General features: G+C 48.0%; 1 protein-coding gene and 1 non-coding gene across 3 annotated transcripts in view; both read right to left on the bottom strand.

Moving 5' to 3' along the window:
• SYT17 (synaptotagmin 17) overlaps positions 1-18,276 on the bottom strand; it is an 85,806-nt gene that overhangs the window by 48,057 nt on the left and 19,473 nt on the right. The gene's annotated exons all lie outside the window — the stretch shown is intronic.
• On the bottom strand, positions 1,469-1,541 carry TRNAK-CUU. Its single transcript has one exon. It is a non-coding gene; the product is annotated as a tRNA-Lys (tRNA).

Here is an 18,276-nt window from a genome sequence, read left to right as displayed (position 1 = left end):
TGAAACAAGACAGGATCGGGAAGGAGACAAACAATAAGAGACTCTTAATCTCACCAAACAAACTGAGGGTTGCTGGGGATGGGGGAGTAGGGAGAAGGTGGTTGGGTGATGGACATTGGGGAGGGTACGTGCTATGGTGAGTGCTGTGAAACGTGTAAGCCTGAAGATACACAGACCTGTACCCCTGGGGAAAATAATATATTCTTCTTATATATATATATATGTTAATATAAAATGAAAATTTTTTAAAAATTAAAAATTTAAAAAAAAAAAAAAAAGAACAGGCCCCACAGCCCCTCTGTGGAGGGTCACCACCGCCACGTCACAGTCTGAAGCGGGGTCCCCCCCACCCCGGGTCTGTTGCGTGCCCTCCTCAACCTCAAGAGAACTGGAGCTGTGTTGGGAGAAGAAACTGGGTGACAGGTGCCATTTCTCCCTTTTCCCATTTTAACGCCATGTCACAAATAAACAGTCCCAGTTTCCTTTTTGAAGAGCCTGATGTGCTTAATTTGGTCGAACCACATGGGGTGGGCTTGGGAGAACCAAAATAGACCATCTGTAAATTACTCAAATGAATCCAGAAGCCGTCCTACAAGCCCTTACAAGCAGCTTGTACAAATGCTGCTCTGCCCTCTACCCAGACAAAAACTCTCTCCCCTCTACCCCCCCCCCGGCCCCACAGCCTTTGAAAACCACTAGGTTCTAATCAGTAAAAAGGAACTCAAAGAAAGCCATCTGGGACAAAGGACACTTTCTGTGAAAAACAATAGCCTGGCTCTCCTGGTCTACCAGGAGACATCTATCACGACATCTATCACATCTATCACGAGACAGATGTCATCGGACATTCGGAATGGTGCTCGGGCTCTCACACGCCTAGCAGAGGCTTCCAGATGTCACTTTCCACGAGGTCCAAACAAGGCTGCTCTGTGCTTCCCCATCTTTGTTCTCACAGGTCGCGAGAAATCTTTTGTCTCTTCACTTACTGCATGAACAACATTAAAATAGGAATGGATTGTTAAAAAAGCAAAACTCCAACGACCATCCCAGCCACACTGCCTCACGCCCTCTAGTCTCTGCTGCCTCCACCCTGTCCCCTTTGGAATTCTTTCGCAGTCCCTGTCAATACACAAAAATATTACTTGCATAACTGCCCTGACGACACAGGCACATTCTGAACCACCCCCCAAACTTAAATGAACAGACATGCTTGTTTCTCATGTTAGCACCTAGACATCATAAGTATCTTATTCATTCATTCATTCTTTTTTTCTTTTAAAGATATTATTTGAGAGAGAGAGAGAGATACAGTGAGAGAGAGAACACAGCAGGGGGTTGTGGGAGAGGGAGAAGCAGGCTCCCACTAAGCAGAGAGCCTGATATGGGGCTCGATCCCAGGATCCTGGGATCATGAGCTGAGCCGACAACTGAGCCACCCATGCGCCCCATCATTCATTCTTGAGTTCTTTGCCCAACATGGGGCTTGAACTCATGACCCCGAGATCAAGAGTCACATGCTCTACCCACTGAGCCAGCCAGGCGCCCCATTAGTTTCATTTTTAATGTCTACACAGAATATTCCATTAGGCTAAAATACTGTAATTTATTTTAACCATTTTCCTATTGCTAGGTACTTAGGTTATTTTTAATGACCTAAGTGGGCATTAAATGACCTAAAATTGGCCACTAGACTCTTCTTTTAGATTATATCCTTTTTTAAAAAAAGATCTTTATTTATTTGAGAGACAGCATGAGAGAGAGTACAAGCAGGGGGAGGAGCAGAGGCAGAGGGGGAAGCAGGTTCCCCACGGAGCAAAGAGCCCAATGTGAGGCTTGATCCCAGGACCCTGGGATCATGACCCAAACCAAAGGCAGACACTTAACTGACTGAGCCACCCAAGCACCCCAGATTACATCCTTCTAATAAAACCCACTAGTGATATTATGGGGTCAAAGAGTAGATCAAGATATGTCAAAAATGTTTTTCTGCTGATATTTTTCTGCTGCTCAGTATGAACTGCAAGACCAGCTAAAAGGGCCGAACTTCATTTCATGACGACCAGCAGAAGGAAAGGACAGAAGTCTCCCCACAAAGCCACCAGGCCTGAATACTACCATTGTGACCGGGCATGGGATCCAGTCGGGCTGCTAAAATATTTAGTTTGAATGACTATCTAGTCATATACTGATGTAACTGCATTTCCTCTTTTGCACGGAAATGTTGTTCTTTCTGGGTGAGTTCAATGCCCTTCTGTATGCCCGCGTTGTGCCTGGTAATATATATTTCAGACTGGACTGTGTCTGTCTTTTATGGTAAAGCTTTCTAATGATTCCTGTCCCCTGGAAATCTTATTCTGGATTTAGTTTGTATTTCCCTGGACACTTTCATGTTCATCGGCTCTTTATACTCTCTCTTTCATGAAAACTCTGTTCATTTCTTTGTGCCCATTTTTCTGTTGGGTATTTGTCTTTCTCTTATTCATTTACCAAAAGGCCTTTAAATATTATGGATACTACATTACCCATAGGTTATGTGTTGTTATGGGTTGAGTTGTGTGCCGCCCTGCCCCCGCAACCAAATATTCATGTTTAAGTCCCAACCCCCAGGATCTCAGAATGTGACTTTATTTGGAAATAGCATCCTTACAGATAGAATTCATAGGATGAAGTCATATGGGAGTAGGATGGGCCTTTAATCCAGTATGACCAGTATCTTTATAAAAGACAGAAACTGGACACAGACATGCGTGCACATTAGAGGGAGAGCTATGCGAAGCATTAAGTTATGTTTCCAAAAGCCGTGGAATTATCAGAAACCAGGAGAGAGGACTCCAGCAGATCCTTCCTAGAACCCTCAGAGGGATCATGTCCCTGCTGACATCCGGATCTTGAACTGCTGCTAGCCTCCAAAACTGTGAGACAGTAAATTTCTGTTGCTGAAGCCACTCAGCTCGGTTTTTAGTACTTTCTTACAACAGCCCTAGCAACCTAATATGTGTGTATAGCAAATATATTTTCCCAGTTTGTGGCTTGACTTTTAATTTTTTAACCATATTTTCTGATGAGCCGAGTGCAGAATTTTAATGTGGCAGAATGCACCCAATGTCTTCTTCCACGGCTTGTGCTTAATGACTTTTTTAGAAGTGCTTTGCTATGCGCAAGTTGTAAAAATAGTCTCCTTCTTTTCCTTCTAAAGGTTTGGCCTTTCAAGTCTAAGTCCTTGGACCATCTGGACTTGGTTTTGGTGTATGGTGTGAGGTAAGGCTCTGTTTTCATTTTTTTATTTAAAGATTTTATTTATTTATTTGACAGAAAGAGATTACAAGTAGACAGAGAGGCAGGCAGAGAGAGAGAGAGAGGGAAGCAGGCTCCCTGCTGAGCAGAGAGCCCGATGCGGGACTTGATCCCAGGACCCTGAGATCATGACCTGAGCCGAAGGCAGCGGCTTAGCCCACTGAGCAACCCAGGCGTTCTCTGTTTTCATTTTTGAGGCAGTAACCATCTTTCCTCCTGTCTTTCTGCCCCACAAGACAATGACCTCCTTGAGGGTAGTGATTTTACGTTACTCTGTACAGACAGAGTCCTGATGAATGCTGACGCAGAGCAATGTTTGTTTATATCCTGCAAATGAAGCTAAACCTTCCAGAGAAGACAGGAGAGCAGCTTAACGGGAAGATACGGAGTTTGGGTCTAGCATTCAATGGCCATCTAAATTCAGTCAACGTACTGCAGATCCACTCAAGCATCTCAAGAGCGAGATCCTGACTCTATTGTAAATTGAGCTCTTCCTGAACATCTTATAGCCAAGCTGTTTGTTCTAAGAGAGATTGCTCCAGAACATGCAACGGTATCCACCCAAACTGGAAAGGACAGCATGAAGCCTTGTCTCCTACCACCCAGTGTCTGTAACAAAGGACTAACAGTGGATACAAATGACGTTACGGAGAGTCCCCCTCAAGCAGAAGAAGCAGCGGCCAGGATGGGCCAGGGCACTCACTGACAAGGGCGGGGAGAAGTTCTACCAGGTAAGGGAGGACTTTTTTTTTTTTTAAAGATTTTATTTATTCATTTGACAGACAGAGATGACAAGTAGGCAGAGAAGCAGGCAGAGAGAGCAGAGGAAGCAGGCTCCCTGCCAACCAGAGAGCCCGATGCGGGGCTCGATCTCAGGGCCCTGGGATCACACACGACCTGAGCCGAAGGTAGAGGCTTTAACCCACTGAGCCACTCAGGCGCCCCTAAGGGAGGGCTTTTGAGCCAGCACAGCCCAGTCCCCAGGCCCTATTTCTATCTACTCATTCTAGTTCTGTGCAGCATGTCCCTCTCTGCTTCTCTGGGTCTCACCATCATCTCCCAACCTCAGATCCAGCCCAAGCATCCCATGAGTAGTTATTTACAGAGTATCCACCACACGGAGGGCACAGGGCTGGCACACAGTGGGTGCTCCATGATTATCCTGATGGTGCTAGACACAGAGGACACAGCCGTGAGCATGACAGTCCAGGTCCCTGTAATGCAGTTCCTGACAGTGAGCATTATTTAATTAATTACCACGCATGACTAATGGATACGGGATGACGTCATTAGCACTGTGGTGTGTGCTCTGAAGAATAACAGAGCGCTGTCTTCCCAAGACACCCCCTGCAGAAGTAGGGACAGGGGTCAGAGGGCCAAGGAACAGGCACAGACAATAACCCAAACGGCCAATATGGACAAGTGACAGGGGTAAGGGGGCCCGGGGTGAGGGGTGGGTGCAGACCTGAGGCTGGGGCAGAAGACAGGTCAGTTCCTGCTTTGTCGCCAGGTGATTAGTATGGACTCACCTGAGAAACAGGGAGCCACAGAAGGCTTTAGGCAGGCAGTCACCTAATTAGACCTAATGTTTTAAAAGGACTTCTCTGGCTGCACCTCGTTGCTCCTCTGCCGTTTCAAGCCACCTCTCCTTCCGACTCCGTCTTCCACTCACGTTGCGCTTACCTGCTTTTCCAGTACCTCTTGTAACAGACTCTTTTATGAGGCTCCTGGACTTTTCGTGTCCTATAATTTCTGCGGGGAGGGACCGCACACTCCATGTTTTCACGCACCCCTTTTTTCTGCCTAGCATTTGGCAGAAATTGGGTTAGGGTAGTTGTTACACATTAGACTGTTTCCATCAAAAGACAGGCTGAAACCCTAACCCATGACATCTGTGAATATGATCTTATTGGGCCATGGGGATCTGGTCATCTGTAATTAAGACGAGACCATACTGGCATTGGGTAGGCCCTGGTGTCGTTATAAGAAGACAGGCACACATGGAGAAGAACATAGCGTGACAATGGAAGCAGAGTCAGGTGATACGTCTGGAAGCCGAGAAGTGCCGAGGGCTGCCACGCCAGCAGAAGCCAGGAGAAGGGCATGGAACAGGATCCCCCTCGATGCCTCCAGAAAGGAACCAACTCCCGCCAACACCTTGATGTCGGACTTCCAGACTCCAGAACCACGAGAGAGCCATGAAAAAATAAATTCCTGCTGCAGTGGTGTACCACCCGATTTGTGGGAACTTGTCACGCAGTCCCGGGAAACTAACATGGCGACAGATCAGGCAAAGGACTGAGGTCACAGTCCTACATTTCAATGCCAGCTCTAGCACATACTGCCTGTGTGGCCTTGGACTTGCTGCTGAACCCCTCTGGGCCTCATTACCTATCCTCCTGGGGAAAACGAGGGACGTAACAGACACCCCCATGAAGTTCGATAGTGGGGAAAAGCTCTTCTTGAAATTCCTGTTGATTGGATGACCGTGCTCCCTCCCAGCTTCCAATTCTTGGTCTTCATTGTTCTCAATCCCTTTCTTTTGCTCTTAAATGAAGTTTTCTCCAGAATTCAACCCCTAGGGAATTCAACCTTTTCTTCCTACATTATCCAGTGTTACTGGGCGATTCTGTGCCAGGCCCGGGATTCTGAGTCCTTTCCTTTATCTCCTCATTTAATCCGCACCACAGGCCCCTGGAGAGGGACTAGCATCATCCTCACTGAGCCCATGAGTAACCGGAGACGGAGGACAGCCAAGGTGTGTGCTGGACATCACAGCAAGGAGGCGGCAGAGTTGCTGCGTGACACAGTAAGAAACACATACTTGGTTTCTGTCCCCAGTTTCTGGCACACAGCTCCTAAAACCCTTGGAATTTCTGGGGCAGATAAGAGTGTCCTCTGGATGCTAATGAGATGACTAAGGGCTGGGGGTCCCCAGATAGCTTCAAGAGGAAGGCTGGTTGCCAGAGAGACAAAGGCACATTAGAGGGTTGTGACTCTCTTGGCCCCAAACCCCATCCTCTAGAGAGGGGAGAGAGTAGAGGCTGAATTCAATCACCAATGGCCAATGGTTTAATCAACTGTGTCTACGTAATGAAACTTCCATTTAAAAAAAAAAACTCCTAAATAACAGCGTTTAGAGAGCTTCTGTGTTAGTGGAACACATTAAGGTACCAGGAGGGTGGTGGACCCCAAAAGGGTCCTGTGCCCCTGCCCCAATACCTTGCCTTATGTTTTGCTTTCCATCTGGCTGCTCCTGAGTTATATCCTTTAAAAAAGAAACAAACAAAAAACAGGAAAATGTCTAAGTTTTGTGAGCAATTCTAGCAAATTACGGAACCTGAGGCAGAGGTCAGGAGACCCCCTGATTGATAGCTGGGTTTGTCAGAAGCATGGATTCACCTTGGGACTTGTGACTGGCATCTGAAATGGGGGCGGTGAGGACGGAGCCCTTCACTCAGTGAGTGTCAGAACTGAGCTCAGTTGTCAGACAGGTGCCCTGAAAGTAAGGGTGTGTGTGTGTGTGTGTGTGTGTGGTGTGTGTGTGTGTATGTGTGTGTGTGTGTGTGTAATAGTGCTTCTGAGGGCAGCCGACATAAGAAAGGAAAAAAGCGGGGCACCTGGGTGGCTCAGCAGATTAAGCATCTATCTTCGGCTCAGGTCACGATCCCAGGGTTCTGGGACTGAGCCCCTCGTAGGACTCCCTGCTCAGGCTCTCTGCTTGCTGCTCCGGGTGTGTGTGTGTGGGGGGGGGTTGCCTCTCCCTCTCCCTCTGCTCCTCCCCCACACTCACGCACTCTCTCGCTCTCTCTCAAATGAATAAAACCTTTTTTAAAACCCCGCACTTTCTCTCAGTTTCAGGTTTTAGGGAGCCCTACAGGCAGTACGTGTTGTTTTGGTCTATTCGGCATGCCTCTCCACTTACTCTGGTCCCAGAACCTCTTCGGCTGTGGTTTGGGTGGGGCTAGGCCTGGGCATCTGACCCCATCAGACAAGTCCATGGAGCTCTGCTCAAGAAGGTCCCAGAGCTGCCCGGGGGCCTCGAGGTTCCATTATTCCTTTGCTTCTATGAACTACTCCACCACCCTTCAGGACGGCCTTCTTTTTCTCCCAGAAAGCCTGGTATGAATCTCGGCTCTCCTACTTATTCTGTGAGCAGATTCCCCAACTCCCCTGCCTTTGTGTTCTTATCTGTGCAATGGGATCGTAAGAACACCTAGCAGGCCGAGTTGATGAAAGAATTAAATTGTTAATAAGTGGGAAGAGCTCAGAGCCCAGCATTTAGTATGTGAATCTGTTATCATTTTATTTATCCTTTCCCTTAAGCCGGCCAGACTCAGTTCTGCTGCTGCTGGAACTGAAGACCCTTCCCCCCTTAGGGTTCCCCGCATTTTCACCTTGTATCCTAGTGATCCATGGCCATGACGGTTTCTCAGAGGCCACTCCAGGAAAGGACGTGTTGAGGTCACCTCAGTTCAAGCCCTGGCTTCAACATTTACTCCTTGAACATCTGAGGCAAGTCATTCACTGGCCAGGACTTCTGTTTTCTCATGTGGAACATGGGGCTGATCACTGTACCTCACAGGCTTGCATGATTCAATGGGGTCATGTACAGAAAATGCTTCCCAAGCACCGACAGGCTTGGTCACCATTTGTTATACTGAGAGTCTTGAAGGAAGGGACCGGGTCTCACGCTTGTCTGTAGCCCCAGAACCTGCCATGAGAACAGCCTCAGTCCATGGCGACAAGCCCCCTGAGACCGTCCACCTCTCCTTCTCGGAGCAGAGCCCCAACATTCTCCCTAAAGCTGCCAGACACCTGGGCCGCCCCAACATTCTCTCTGAAGCTGATCGCCAGACACCTGGGCCACCCAACCAGCCAGCTGCTCAAGAGCTCCAACCTCATCTGCTCAACCCCAGCTGGGGTTGACGAATTACTTGCTGGCCAGTGTTGCTTTAATCTCCTTGGTCACACGGAGTCCAAGTTCCCTGGCTAAGATTTCAGCACCACGATCACGGTAATGATGGACAGCAACATTTCCTCACGGCTTACCAGCAGTCAGCGCACCTGATGTGAGGACCTGTACTGTGCTGGGCCGGTGTGAACACGGCAGGCATAAGCAGATGCCACCCTCCCCACAACTCTTGAGCTCCAATTTGCTTTTCCTGCCATTTTCCACGGGAGGAAGCTGGGCCTCAGCGAGACAGGGTGGAGGCCGGGAGCAGACGCCAGACTGTGAAGTCAGACTCCCCCATTCACTAACTGCACAGCCCTGGGCGAGCTCCTCAGACTTTCTGCGCCTCCGGTTTTGAATTTAGCTTATTTTAAACTTTTTTAAAGATTTTTTTTTTTTTTTAAGGTAACCTCTACCCCCAAAATGGGGCTTGAACACACGACCCTGAGGTCAAGCATTGTACGCTCTACCAACTGAGCCAGCCAGGCGTTCCCGTGCTTTGGGTGTTTAAAATGAGAAGTGGGGAATAATGACAGTCCCTCCAGGATTTTCAGATGTATATGGAAAGCCCTAAAACAGGGACAAGCACAGGAAGAGTCAGCAATTGTCATTATCAGCAATAGAGAGTAACCGCCCAAGGTCACACAACAGGAAGTGGCTGGGCTCTGGCTGGGCTCCTGCTGGCCTGAGGACTGCGGGACTGTGGGGCTGTCCTCTTCATATGGCACCACTGTATACATACGTCAAGGCTCTGCACTTTCAGCCTTGAGCAAACTAGCCCCCTGGTAGCCCCAAAAAACACCCTGAAGAAAGTACACTATGGTCAGTGATGTGCAGATAAGTGTGTAGCCCTCCAGGACGGGAAAGGGCTCCGAGTAGTAGCATGGGTCCATTTCCTACACAATGGCTGACTTCAGTGTGAAGTTAATCGGCTTGTGAAATGCTTGAAAATTTACAATTAGCTCTGTGAGCCAGGGGAAGCTGGCTCCAGCACACGATACATAACCCTCATTTTATAGACAAAGAAACCGAGACTTAGAGATGACACGATAACTCTCTGGGCCCCCCACCTCTAGAGGGTATAAAGGCCAGGACTTGAACTGAAGTCTGTAGTTCCAGGGCTCTCGGGCACCACAGATCCTTTCCCTTGTGAGGTAAAACATTGTGCCACAGAGGTAAGACCTCCCACCTAGAGGCCTAACTCGTCTCCAAAAGCTATCGCTGAAAGCTGTGTGACCTTGGACAAGTGACTCAACTGCTCTGTGCTGCAGTCTTCTCATCCAGAAAACAGGCTCGGACCAAACCATCTCTCGTTCCCCTTCTAGTTGACATCATAACCAGGAACCAAAAGCTCATTTTGAGGTCTGAGATGTAAACTCCATCTCTACTTCAGGAGGACGAAAACACGAAGGACCACATGAAAAGAAACTTCTAGTTAATGCTGCCTTCTAAGGCTCTGGCCTGCGCCCGGCACTGGCTGCACAGTGTTGCCAAAACACAGGTGCTCACCAAAACCTAGGCAGGGAACCCTTTTAACACACAGAAAGGCCAGCATCCTATTGAACGAGTCAAGGCTGACAGCAGCTCAGGGTAAGTTAAAGAGGAATGCTCATTAAAAAACTGACATTTGCTTTGTCCAGGGCTTCGCCCGTTCAAGTATCTGGCGGCGAGCGATCTCAAGATCCAATATGCGGTCAGGAGGGGCTGGCGGTGTGTGTGTCACTTCTGGCAGTTTCCAGGTTCTGGGCCCAATCAACACACAACTCTGGGTGTCTGGAGTCATCGCCGGTTTTTCCTTCTAAAAAATGTGCTAAAATTCTTTCTATCTCTATCTGCCTGGGACACGGTAAGGTCAAAGTAGCATCTCCTGAAACACAAATCAGAACCTCTGGCCCATTCCTCATGGCCTCCGCCTTACTTGCTTCCCAATGTCTCCTTCCTCTTTTCGGCTTCCTCCCTCTCCTTCCCCGCACGGGAGCTCCCAGTTAGTCCCTACTCGGTGTATATTATACGCCAGGGGCTTTGCCTGCCTGATCTTGGTTTATCAAGATGGAATATAGTGGAGTAGAATGGCTAACAGCTGGACAGCCTGGGTGCAAATCCCAGGCCTGTGGCCTTGGGCACGTTACTTAATGCATGCCTCAGTTTCCCCATCTATAAAATGGGATGGTAATAATTGCTAATACAATAGAAATGCTTAGCCCCATGCCTGACACAGTGAGTACTAGGTCAGAGTCAGCCCTCTCTATTGTTATCCTCACATCACTGCCCCAACTTCCCATGCTGTAAGCATTGCGTTATTATCCCTGACAGGTGAGGAGTGGGGCTCCAATTCACACAGCTGGTAAAGGGTGAAGCCGGGACCTTCACCAGGTCCCAACTCCTCTAAAGCTAATCCCCTTTACACAACAATATTTATTCAATTCAGAAAACATCTAACGAGTTCCTTCCCCATGCCAGAAGCACCGAGAATACACAGAAGCAGAAGCCGATGTTATGGAGAGTCTGGCCAAGTCTTAAGCTGTACATCAACAGGATACGGAGGGGGACATCCCCTGCTTTACCCAGAACTGGCTGCCTGGGCCCACAGCTGGGAACAAGGGACAGGCACTAAGGAGCAGACAACTGGTGGGGCCTAGCGCCTCGCTCTGGGATTTCTAAAACGCAGAGACCAGGTCCCGCAATATTCCAAACCATCCCTGCTCCCTGCCTCTGGGAGCAGAAGAGGAGACCCTGGCTGAGTGGGGAAAGCTGAGGACTGTCCCCGCCCACCCACCCCAGCGCCCAGAGAGATGGCTGCCAAGAGATTCACTTGCAGAGATCACACGCCCCTGAAGGAAGGAGAGACCAGCACCTTCTCCACAGGCATCTGTTTAACCCGGGGTCTTACCCGTCTGCTTTTCAGCATTCTGACCGGATGAGAGGAGGAATGGAGAAGTGGCAAGCAGAGGGAAGAGAGAGCAGAGATCTTGGACTCGGAGCCCTCACAAGAGTGAGTGTGGGGACGCAGAAGGTGCCTGACGCCCGCGGGCCTGACCACATCCCTGCCAGAGACGGAGCTCCCTACTGCCAGCCCTACCTCTCCCCGTCATGAGGAGTCTCTGGGGCCACCAGAGTCCTCCCTCTCCATGTCCATGAGACAGGCTGCAGGAGCCCAGGGAATTAAGGGTTTCTGGAAGCAGCCCTCAGCCTCCACCTGCAGGGAGCTGAGGAGGAAAAGCTCGGGCGCCATCACCCCTATACTGAGTGCCCAGGCGGGTAACACATCCTTTAGTACAGGTCTCACCCTCCCGCTTCCCCTCTGGTTCTTCTTGGCATCACCCTGAAATACAACACTTGCACTCAAATCTTGGTCTCAGGGTCTGCTTCGAGGAGAGCGCAGCCTAGGTCAGAGACCACTTGCCCAGGGCCAATGTGCCCTCTGATTGGGACCCATCCTGGAGAGCGCTTCCCCCAGGGAAGGAAGCCCAACAGCGAAGAACCATGAGGTACTCTCCTCTACTTCCAGGAACTTCCAAAGAGTTGACATTCGCCTGCTACCAGGGCCTTGCCTACTCAGCTTCTTCAGTTAGGGAGGTTGGCCAGGAAAGCGTTAGCCTGGGAAGCGGCAACACAGAAAGAAAGAACCGCAACCATGGCAGCTAAGTAAGAAGACATTCACCCTTCCTTCGCCCAAACCACGCTCACTCGCACTGCAAGGCTCCTGAGTAATGGCCACCAGCCAGAATATGGACGTGGAACCACATGGTAGAATAAGAACCAACCTTCTTCCATCATGTGGGCAAGGGCGGGACTCAAGGAAGGACGGGCCCCTGAGAATCCTCCCTGGGACTTCCGGAACTCCTAGAAGAGAGGACCTCTCTTCCCCCACGTATGTCCTGGTTGGTGGAAGGGAAGCCTGGGCCAACTTGCGGCCGCTTTTGCTCCTGTGCACAGGAAGGATCTTCCTGAGAAGAAAGATGATGGAGGAAAGCCCAGTGGAGGAACACTGCAGCTGAGAAAGATTCCCAAGGCATAACCTGAACCCCCCCAGACCCAATGGCACTGGAAAGCCCACGTGACCACAAGCCTTCCTCTTTGGCCAAAGCTAGCTTGAGATGGGTTCTGCCAAGTTTAACCAAGATTCCTGATATAAATAGACATTTTGAGCGCCACACAAGGAAAGTAAATCTCTTTATCTCAAGGTTATGCAATTTTTTTTTTCAATTCCTCAATCAAAAAAAACAGCAATCCCACACTGACACTTGTCTTGGTTCCCAAATCAGACTGTCCTGTGGACATTTTAAAAAATCCAGTCAGGGACGCCTGGGTGGCTCAGTTGGTTAAGCAACTGCCTTCAGCTCAGGTCATGATCCTGGAGTCCTGGGATCGAGTCCCACATTGGGCTCCCTGCTCAGCAGGGAGTCTGCTTCTCCCGATGACCTCTCTCCTCTCATGCTCTCTCTCTCTCAAATAAATAAATAAAATCTTAAAAAAAAAAAAAATCCAGTCAGTTTGGTGCTGCTGAGGAAAGCCATGCGCACACCCCTTGAACTCTGAAGGCTCTGTTCAACAACATGTTCCAAGCAAACACAGAATTCCTTCTAAGATAACACCAAAGGGGGAAGGAAGCAAGGCACATATTCATATAAAAATGTGGTTATACTTATGAAAAATGCAGTCTTATCCCACTTGACTTACATAGGCTAGATCAATTTACAAAGTCATTGGCCAGGGCTTTCTCCTCAATAGATTATGTACGGGTGTAGGCTTAGACTCAGGCTCAGGTTCCATTTCCCATTCCAACTGTGCAACCATGGGTTAAGTACCTTAACCTCTCTGAGCCTCAGGGTCCCCCATCTATGAAATGCAAGTGTCATTACCATCGACCTGCTGGGGTAATGTAAGTGTTGCACACCGCCTAGGTTCTAGGATGTGTGAGGACCCAGAACATATTTACTGCTAAATGTAAATCGTTCAATCTTACTTGGCAAAGGCAGTATACACAGACTTCGCTTCCTAAGCCACGGGGCCCCGAGTGCTAGGCACCAAAGACTGAAAACACGTTCCTTCAGTCAGAGCAAATCTCAGGTGAAAGCAATTTTCAGAAACATAAATATCCAGCATTCCTGTGTGCAAATGTCACTTTTGACGTAACACATTTTCTTCTTCTGAGTGCAAGTCAAACATTCCTCCTCAGTGGAAAATCTGGCTTTGTAATAAAGGATACTACACGCCATGCAACGCAGAATTATCCCCCAAGAACTTTAAAGAGCATTCCAACCTGAGTCTTCTCCTTCCCAAATGGCCCCATCAAACATAATCCTGATGGCAGCCGATGTTGGCCACGCAGCTCATTCAACCACCACAAGGGCCAGCCAGTGGCAGAGCCACGCTTCTGAGCCATATGTCTGGCTAGGATGGCTAGCCCTTCCTACTTCCCTCTGGCCACTCAGCATCGCTCAGCATGAGGACCCCAGCCCAGCTGCACCAGAATTTCCCTGCACGTTCGCTGAAGTGTGATTCATCCAGGACTCAGGACCTTGGAATCAGGGAGGCCAAAGTCTGGGAGCCTCTGCCCCTTGTGAAAAGGCGAGAACAGCCAGCATGACAGCAGAATCCCCACTCTGTCAGGCAGCCTTGTTTACCGCGCCCCCAAAGCTGGCGTTGAACGCCTAAGGGCTGGTCCTGGGCCTTCTAACCGTCTCTCCCACCTGGCCCCTCGTGCACCTGTACCTCACACCAGGTCTAGGACATCACCCCCTGCCTACAAGACTGCAGCAAATCACTCCTAACTGGTGCCTCTGTTTTCTTCTCTCTTTGCACTCCAACATGTTATTATAAGAACTGTCAGATCCAGAAAAGCTGAAAGATCTGTACAGTCCCCTCCTTTATACACATCACCCAGCTTCTGCAATGCAGCTATTAATAATTCTACATTAATATTTTAAAGCCATGTTATACTTGCCTTATGGTGCATCTAATGATCTTTTTCTTTTTTTTTTTAAAGATTCATTTATTTATTTGAGGTGGGGGAGAGGCAGAGGGAGAGAGAAAGTCTCAAGCAGGCTCCCCGCTGAGCACAGAGCCCGATGTGGGGGCTCAATCTCCCTACCCTGAGATCATGACCTGAGCCAAAATCAAGAGTTGGCCTCTCAACTGACTGAGTCACCCAGGCGACCCTCCAAAGATCTTTTTTGGAAGACATCTTAAAATGGGCTACAGACATTGGTAGACTTCCCCCTGAAGCCTCAACAGGCATGTCAGTAGCCTGAGCTAAATGCATCTTTACAGCATCCTGCCCCCCCCCAGCAAATAACATTTACACCCAACAAGATGCACAAACCTTACATGTACCTGATGAGTTTGACAAATGCATAACCTGTGTACCAAAGGCCTGTCAAGATGCAGATCATCACTATTCGTCCAGAAACGACCCTCCTGCTCCCTTCCATTCAACCCCCTCCCCTACTGTCCCCTGCCCACAGACACTGTTCTGATTTTTTTCACCACAGATTAGTTTTGCTGGTTCTCAAACTTGATACAAATGCAGCTGTATATATGTGTTCTCTTGGGCCTGACTTCTGCTTAGCATGATGGTTGCTCAGAAACATGTTCTACTTGGCATGTTAGTGACATTCACCCGTGTTATTGTGTGTATCCCAGTACTTTGTTCCTTCTTATTTCAGAATAATGCTCCATTACAGGAATATACCTTGGCTTGTTATCCTTCATCCTGCTAATGGGACACCTGGCTGCTTCCAGTTTGGGGACCTATGACAGGAGAAGGTGCTTGGAATACCTCAGTGTGATTTTTTTGTGTCGACATAATGTGATCTCTCTTCGGCAAATACTTAGGCATGGCAGTGCTGGATCATGGAGGTAGATAAATGTTCAGTTTCACAAGAACTACTATCACATTATACCCCTCTGCCGTCTGAGAGTTCCGGCTGCTCCACGTCCTCATCGACATTTGGTGTTGTCAGTCTTTGTAGCTTTGTAGCTTTGTCAGTCTTTGTAGACATTCCAGGAGGTGGGTGTGTCATGATATTTCGCTGTGGTGTGAATCTGCAGTTCTCAGACTGGCTAACAACGTCAAGCACCTCTGCATGCACTTAGAGACCATCTGTATGTATCTTCTTTTGTGCAGTGTCTGTTCAAAACTGTTGCCCATTTCAAAATTGGGATATTTTTCTTGAGAAGGAGAAAGAGAGTGCAAGCAACAGGGAGGGGCAAAGGGAAAGAGAGAGAATCTTAAGCAGGTTCCATGCCTAGCACAGAGCCTGATGTGGGGTTCGACCTCAAAACCCTGAGAATCACGACCTGAGCCAAAATCAAGAGTCAGATTCTTAACCCACTGAGCCACCCAGGCGCGTTTCTTTCTTTCTTTCTTTTTTCTTTTTTTTAAATTTTTGGGTCATTGCTGTTCTTTATATATTTTGGATGTAAGTATGCTGTCCCCCAATGATTTCTCTCCAGGGTAGTCTGACAGGGTCACCTGTCCTTCTCAAATCCCAAGGGCTTGCCATCATACTTACGAATAAAACTAAAGTCTTCACCTATACCTTTAAGACTGATGTGAAGTGACGTTTTACACCAATTCAACTTCATCCCCTATCGTGCTTTCCCCCCTCACTCTACTCTAGTCACCAAGATGCCAAACTGGCTCCTGCCTCAGGGCCTTTGCACTTCCCAAAGTCACTATTTGGAATGTTCTTCCTCCAGACATCCTCCAGGCTCATGCCCTCACTCCATCTAGCTCTCTACTTAAATTCATCTCCTCACCCATTTAAAATAGCTTCCTCACCCTCACCCCCCAGCCATCCCTCTCCAGCCCCTCATCCTACTTTGCTGACTCTCTTGGCAATGACAGTGAAACCCAGCATTATTTGTTAAATCATTTATTTGCTACAAGTCTCCCTCCACCGGAATGTAAACTCCACGAGGGCAGGGACTTTTGGCTTGTGGGAAAGAACCAGTACAATGCCATGATTATGGCACACCATTTTTTACGTCAGTCTCAGTCCTACCACTTAGCAGCACAGACAAATTATTTCCCTCTCCCCAGTTCCCACATTTGTAAAAAGGACCCTTATTAGGATAAACTACTTGGGCCATGTACATCATTTAGAGCGGCACAGACACCAACTTATGGCTCTATCACAAGTCTCGGACCCTAGAACACAAAAACCACCTGGCAAATACAGAATGCATAACTGAATAATTTATACAGGCACGCTATTTTTATTGTAGATTTACTGGGTCAAAATCATTATCATTCTCCCCCGGTTCAAGGGACTTTCACTTCCAAAAAGTCCTTTCTCCTGGGCGCCTGGGTGGCTCAGTGGGTTAAGCCGCTGCCTTCGGCTCAGGTCATGATCTCAAGGTCCTGGGATCGAGTCCCGCATCGGGCTCTCTGCTCAGCAGGGAGCCTGCTTCCCTCTCTCTCTCTGCCTGCCTCTCCGACTACTTGTGATTTCTCTCTGTCAAATAATAAATTAAAAAAAATCTTTAAAAAAAAAAAAAAAGTCCTTTCTCCTGAGAAGAGCTCACATCCGTGCAAATGCACGGTAAGGGACACAAAGTCGTAGGTACTAGGTCTCTGCTCGGCACAGGCAAACCAGTACCCACAGGTTATGTTATTCTAGCCACAAACCAGAACAAGAACTCTGTTCCCTCCTAATGTTCTGGGAGGTTCTGCTATGTCCATGCGGCATCTACTCTCCCCACCACCTTGCCCATCCTTCCCAACGCCACAGGATCTTAAAAGAAAATAAATTTCCTTCATCTTGGGTAGGTTTCTGGCTCAATAAAGGATTGAAGAAATACGTATACACCCGTATTCATCACAGTATTACTCAGAGTATTATTATATACTGTAGTATAGGGCATATTAACATCTAATAATAGCTATCCCATTTGTTATATAATAATATGTCAAAATATATGTTGCAGGGCCCCTGGGTGGCTCAGTTGGTTAAGCAACTGCCTTTGGCTCAGGTCCCGGTCCTGGAGTCCCGGGATCGAGTCCCACATCAGGCTCCCAGCTCCATGGGGAGTCTGCTTCTCCCTCTGACCTTCTCCCCTCTCATGCTCTCTCTCTCAAATAAATAAATAAAATCTTTAAAAAAAATATATATATATATGTTGCAATATCTACTACAGTATCACAAAGTTCCTCACAAGAAGCAGAAGGTAGAAGTGTCCACTGACGGATGAATGAATGAGCAAATAAAACGCGTGGTTATGGCACACCTTCAGTATACATACAGAAGGGGGTATTACGCAACCTTCAAAAGGAAGGTCATTCGGACACATGCTGTGACATAGATGAACTCTGAGGACATTATGTCACAAAAAGACAAATGCTGTATGACTCCACGTATAGGAGGCACCCAGAGTCAGATTCATAGAAACACAAGGAATGGTGACTACCGGGCGCTGGCGGCCAACAGGGGATGAAGAGCTATTGTTTAATAGGTATAAAGTTTCCATTCTGCACCATGAAAAGAGTTCTGCAGACAGATGGCGGTGATTGCTGTATAATGCCGTGAATATACTTAATACCACTGAAATGTGCACTTAAAATTGGCTAAGCTGTTGCACTGTAATGTTAACTAGCTAGAATTTAAGTAAGAATTTTTAAAAAATGGGTAAGCTGGTAAATTTTGTTATGTGTGTTTTGTCATAATTACTAAGACTTTTTTTTTTTTTTTTTTAAAGAAAGAGTAGAGTCTAGGGGATGCCTGGGTGGCTCCGTCAGTTAAGCATCTACCTTCGGCCAAGGTCATGATCCCAAGGTCGTGGGATCCAGCCCCGCTTAGGGCTCCCTGCTTAGCGGGAAGCCTGCTTTTCCCTCTCCCTCCGCCCCTCCCCTCCACTCATGCTCTGTCAAATAAATAAATAAATTCTTCAAAAAAAAAAAAAAAAAGTAGAGCCTACAAAGATTCCACATTCAATGGCCACAGTGTTGATCTGCTGCCGTCCACTTGGATGAGCAGAATTTCTCTCAGCGGTGAGAGTAACTTCACACCTGTTCGATCACCCCA

The sequence above is a fragment of the Mustela putorius genome, unplaced genomic scaffold (genome assembly GCF_011764305.1).
Source record: "Mustela putorius furo isolate JIRA1106 unplaced genomic scaffold, ASM1176430v1.1 tig00004007_pilon_pilon_pilon, whole genome shotgun sequence".
NCBI classification, from domain to species: domain Eukaryota; kingdom Metazoa; phylum Chordata; class Mammalia; order Carnivora; family Mustelidae; genus Mustela; species Mustela putorius.
This window is presented reverse-complemented; position numbering and strand designations above follow the sequence as displayed.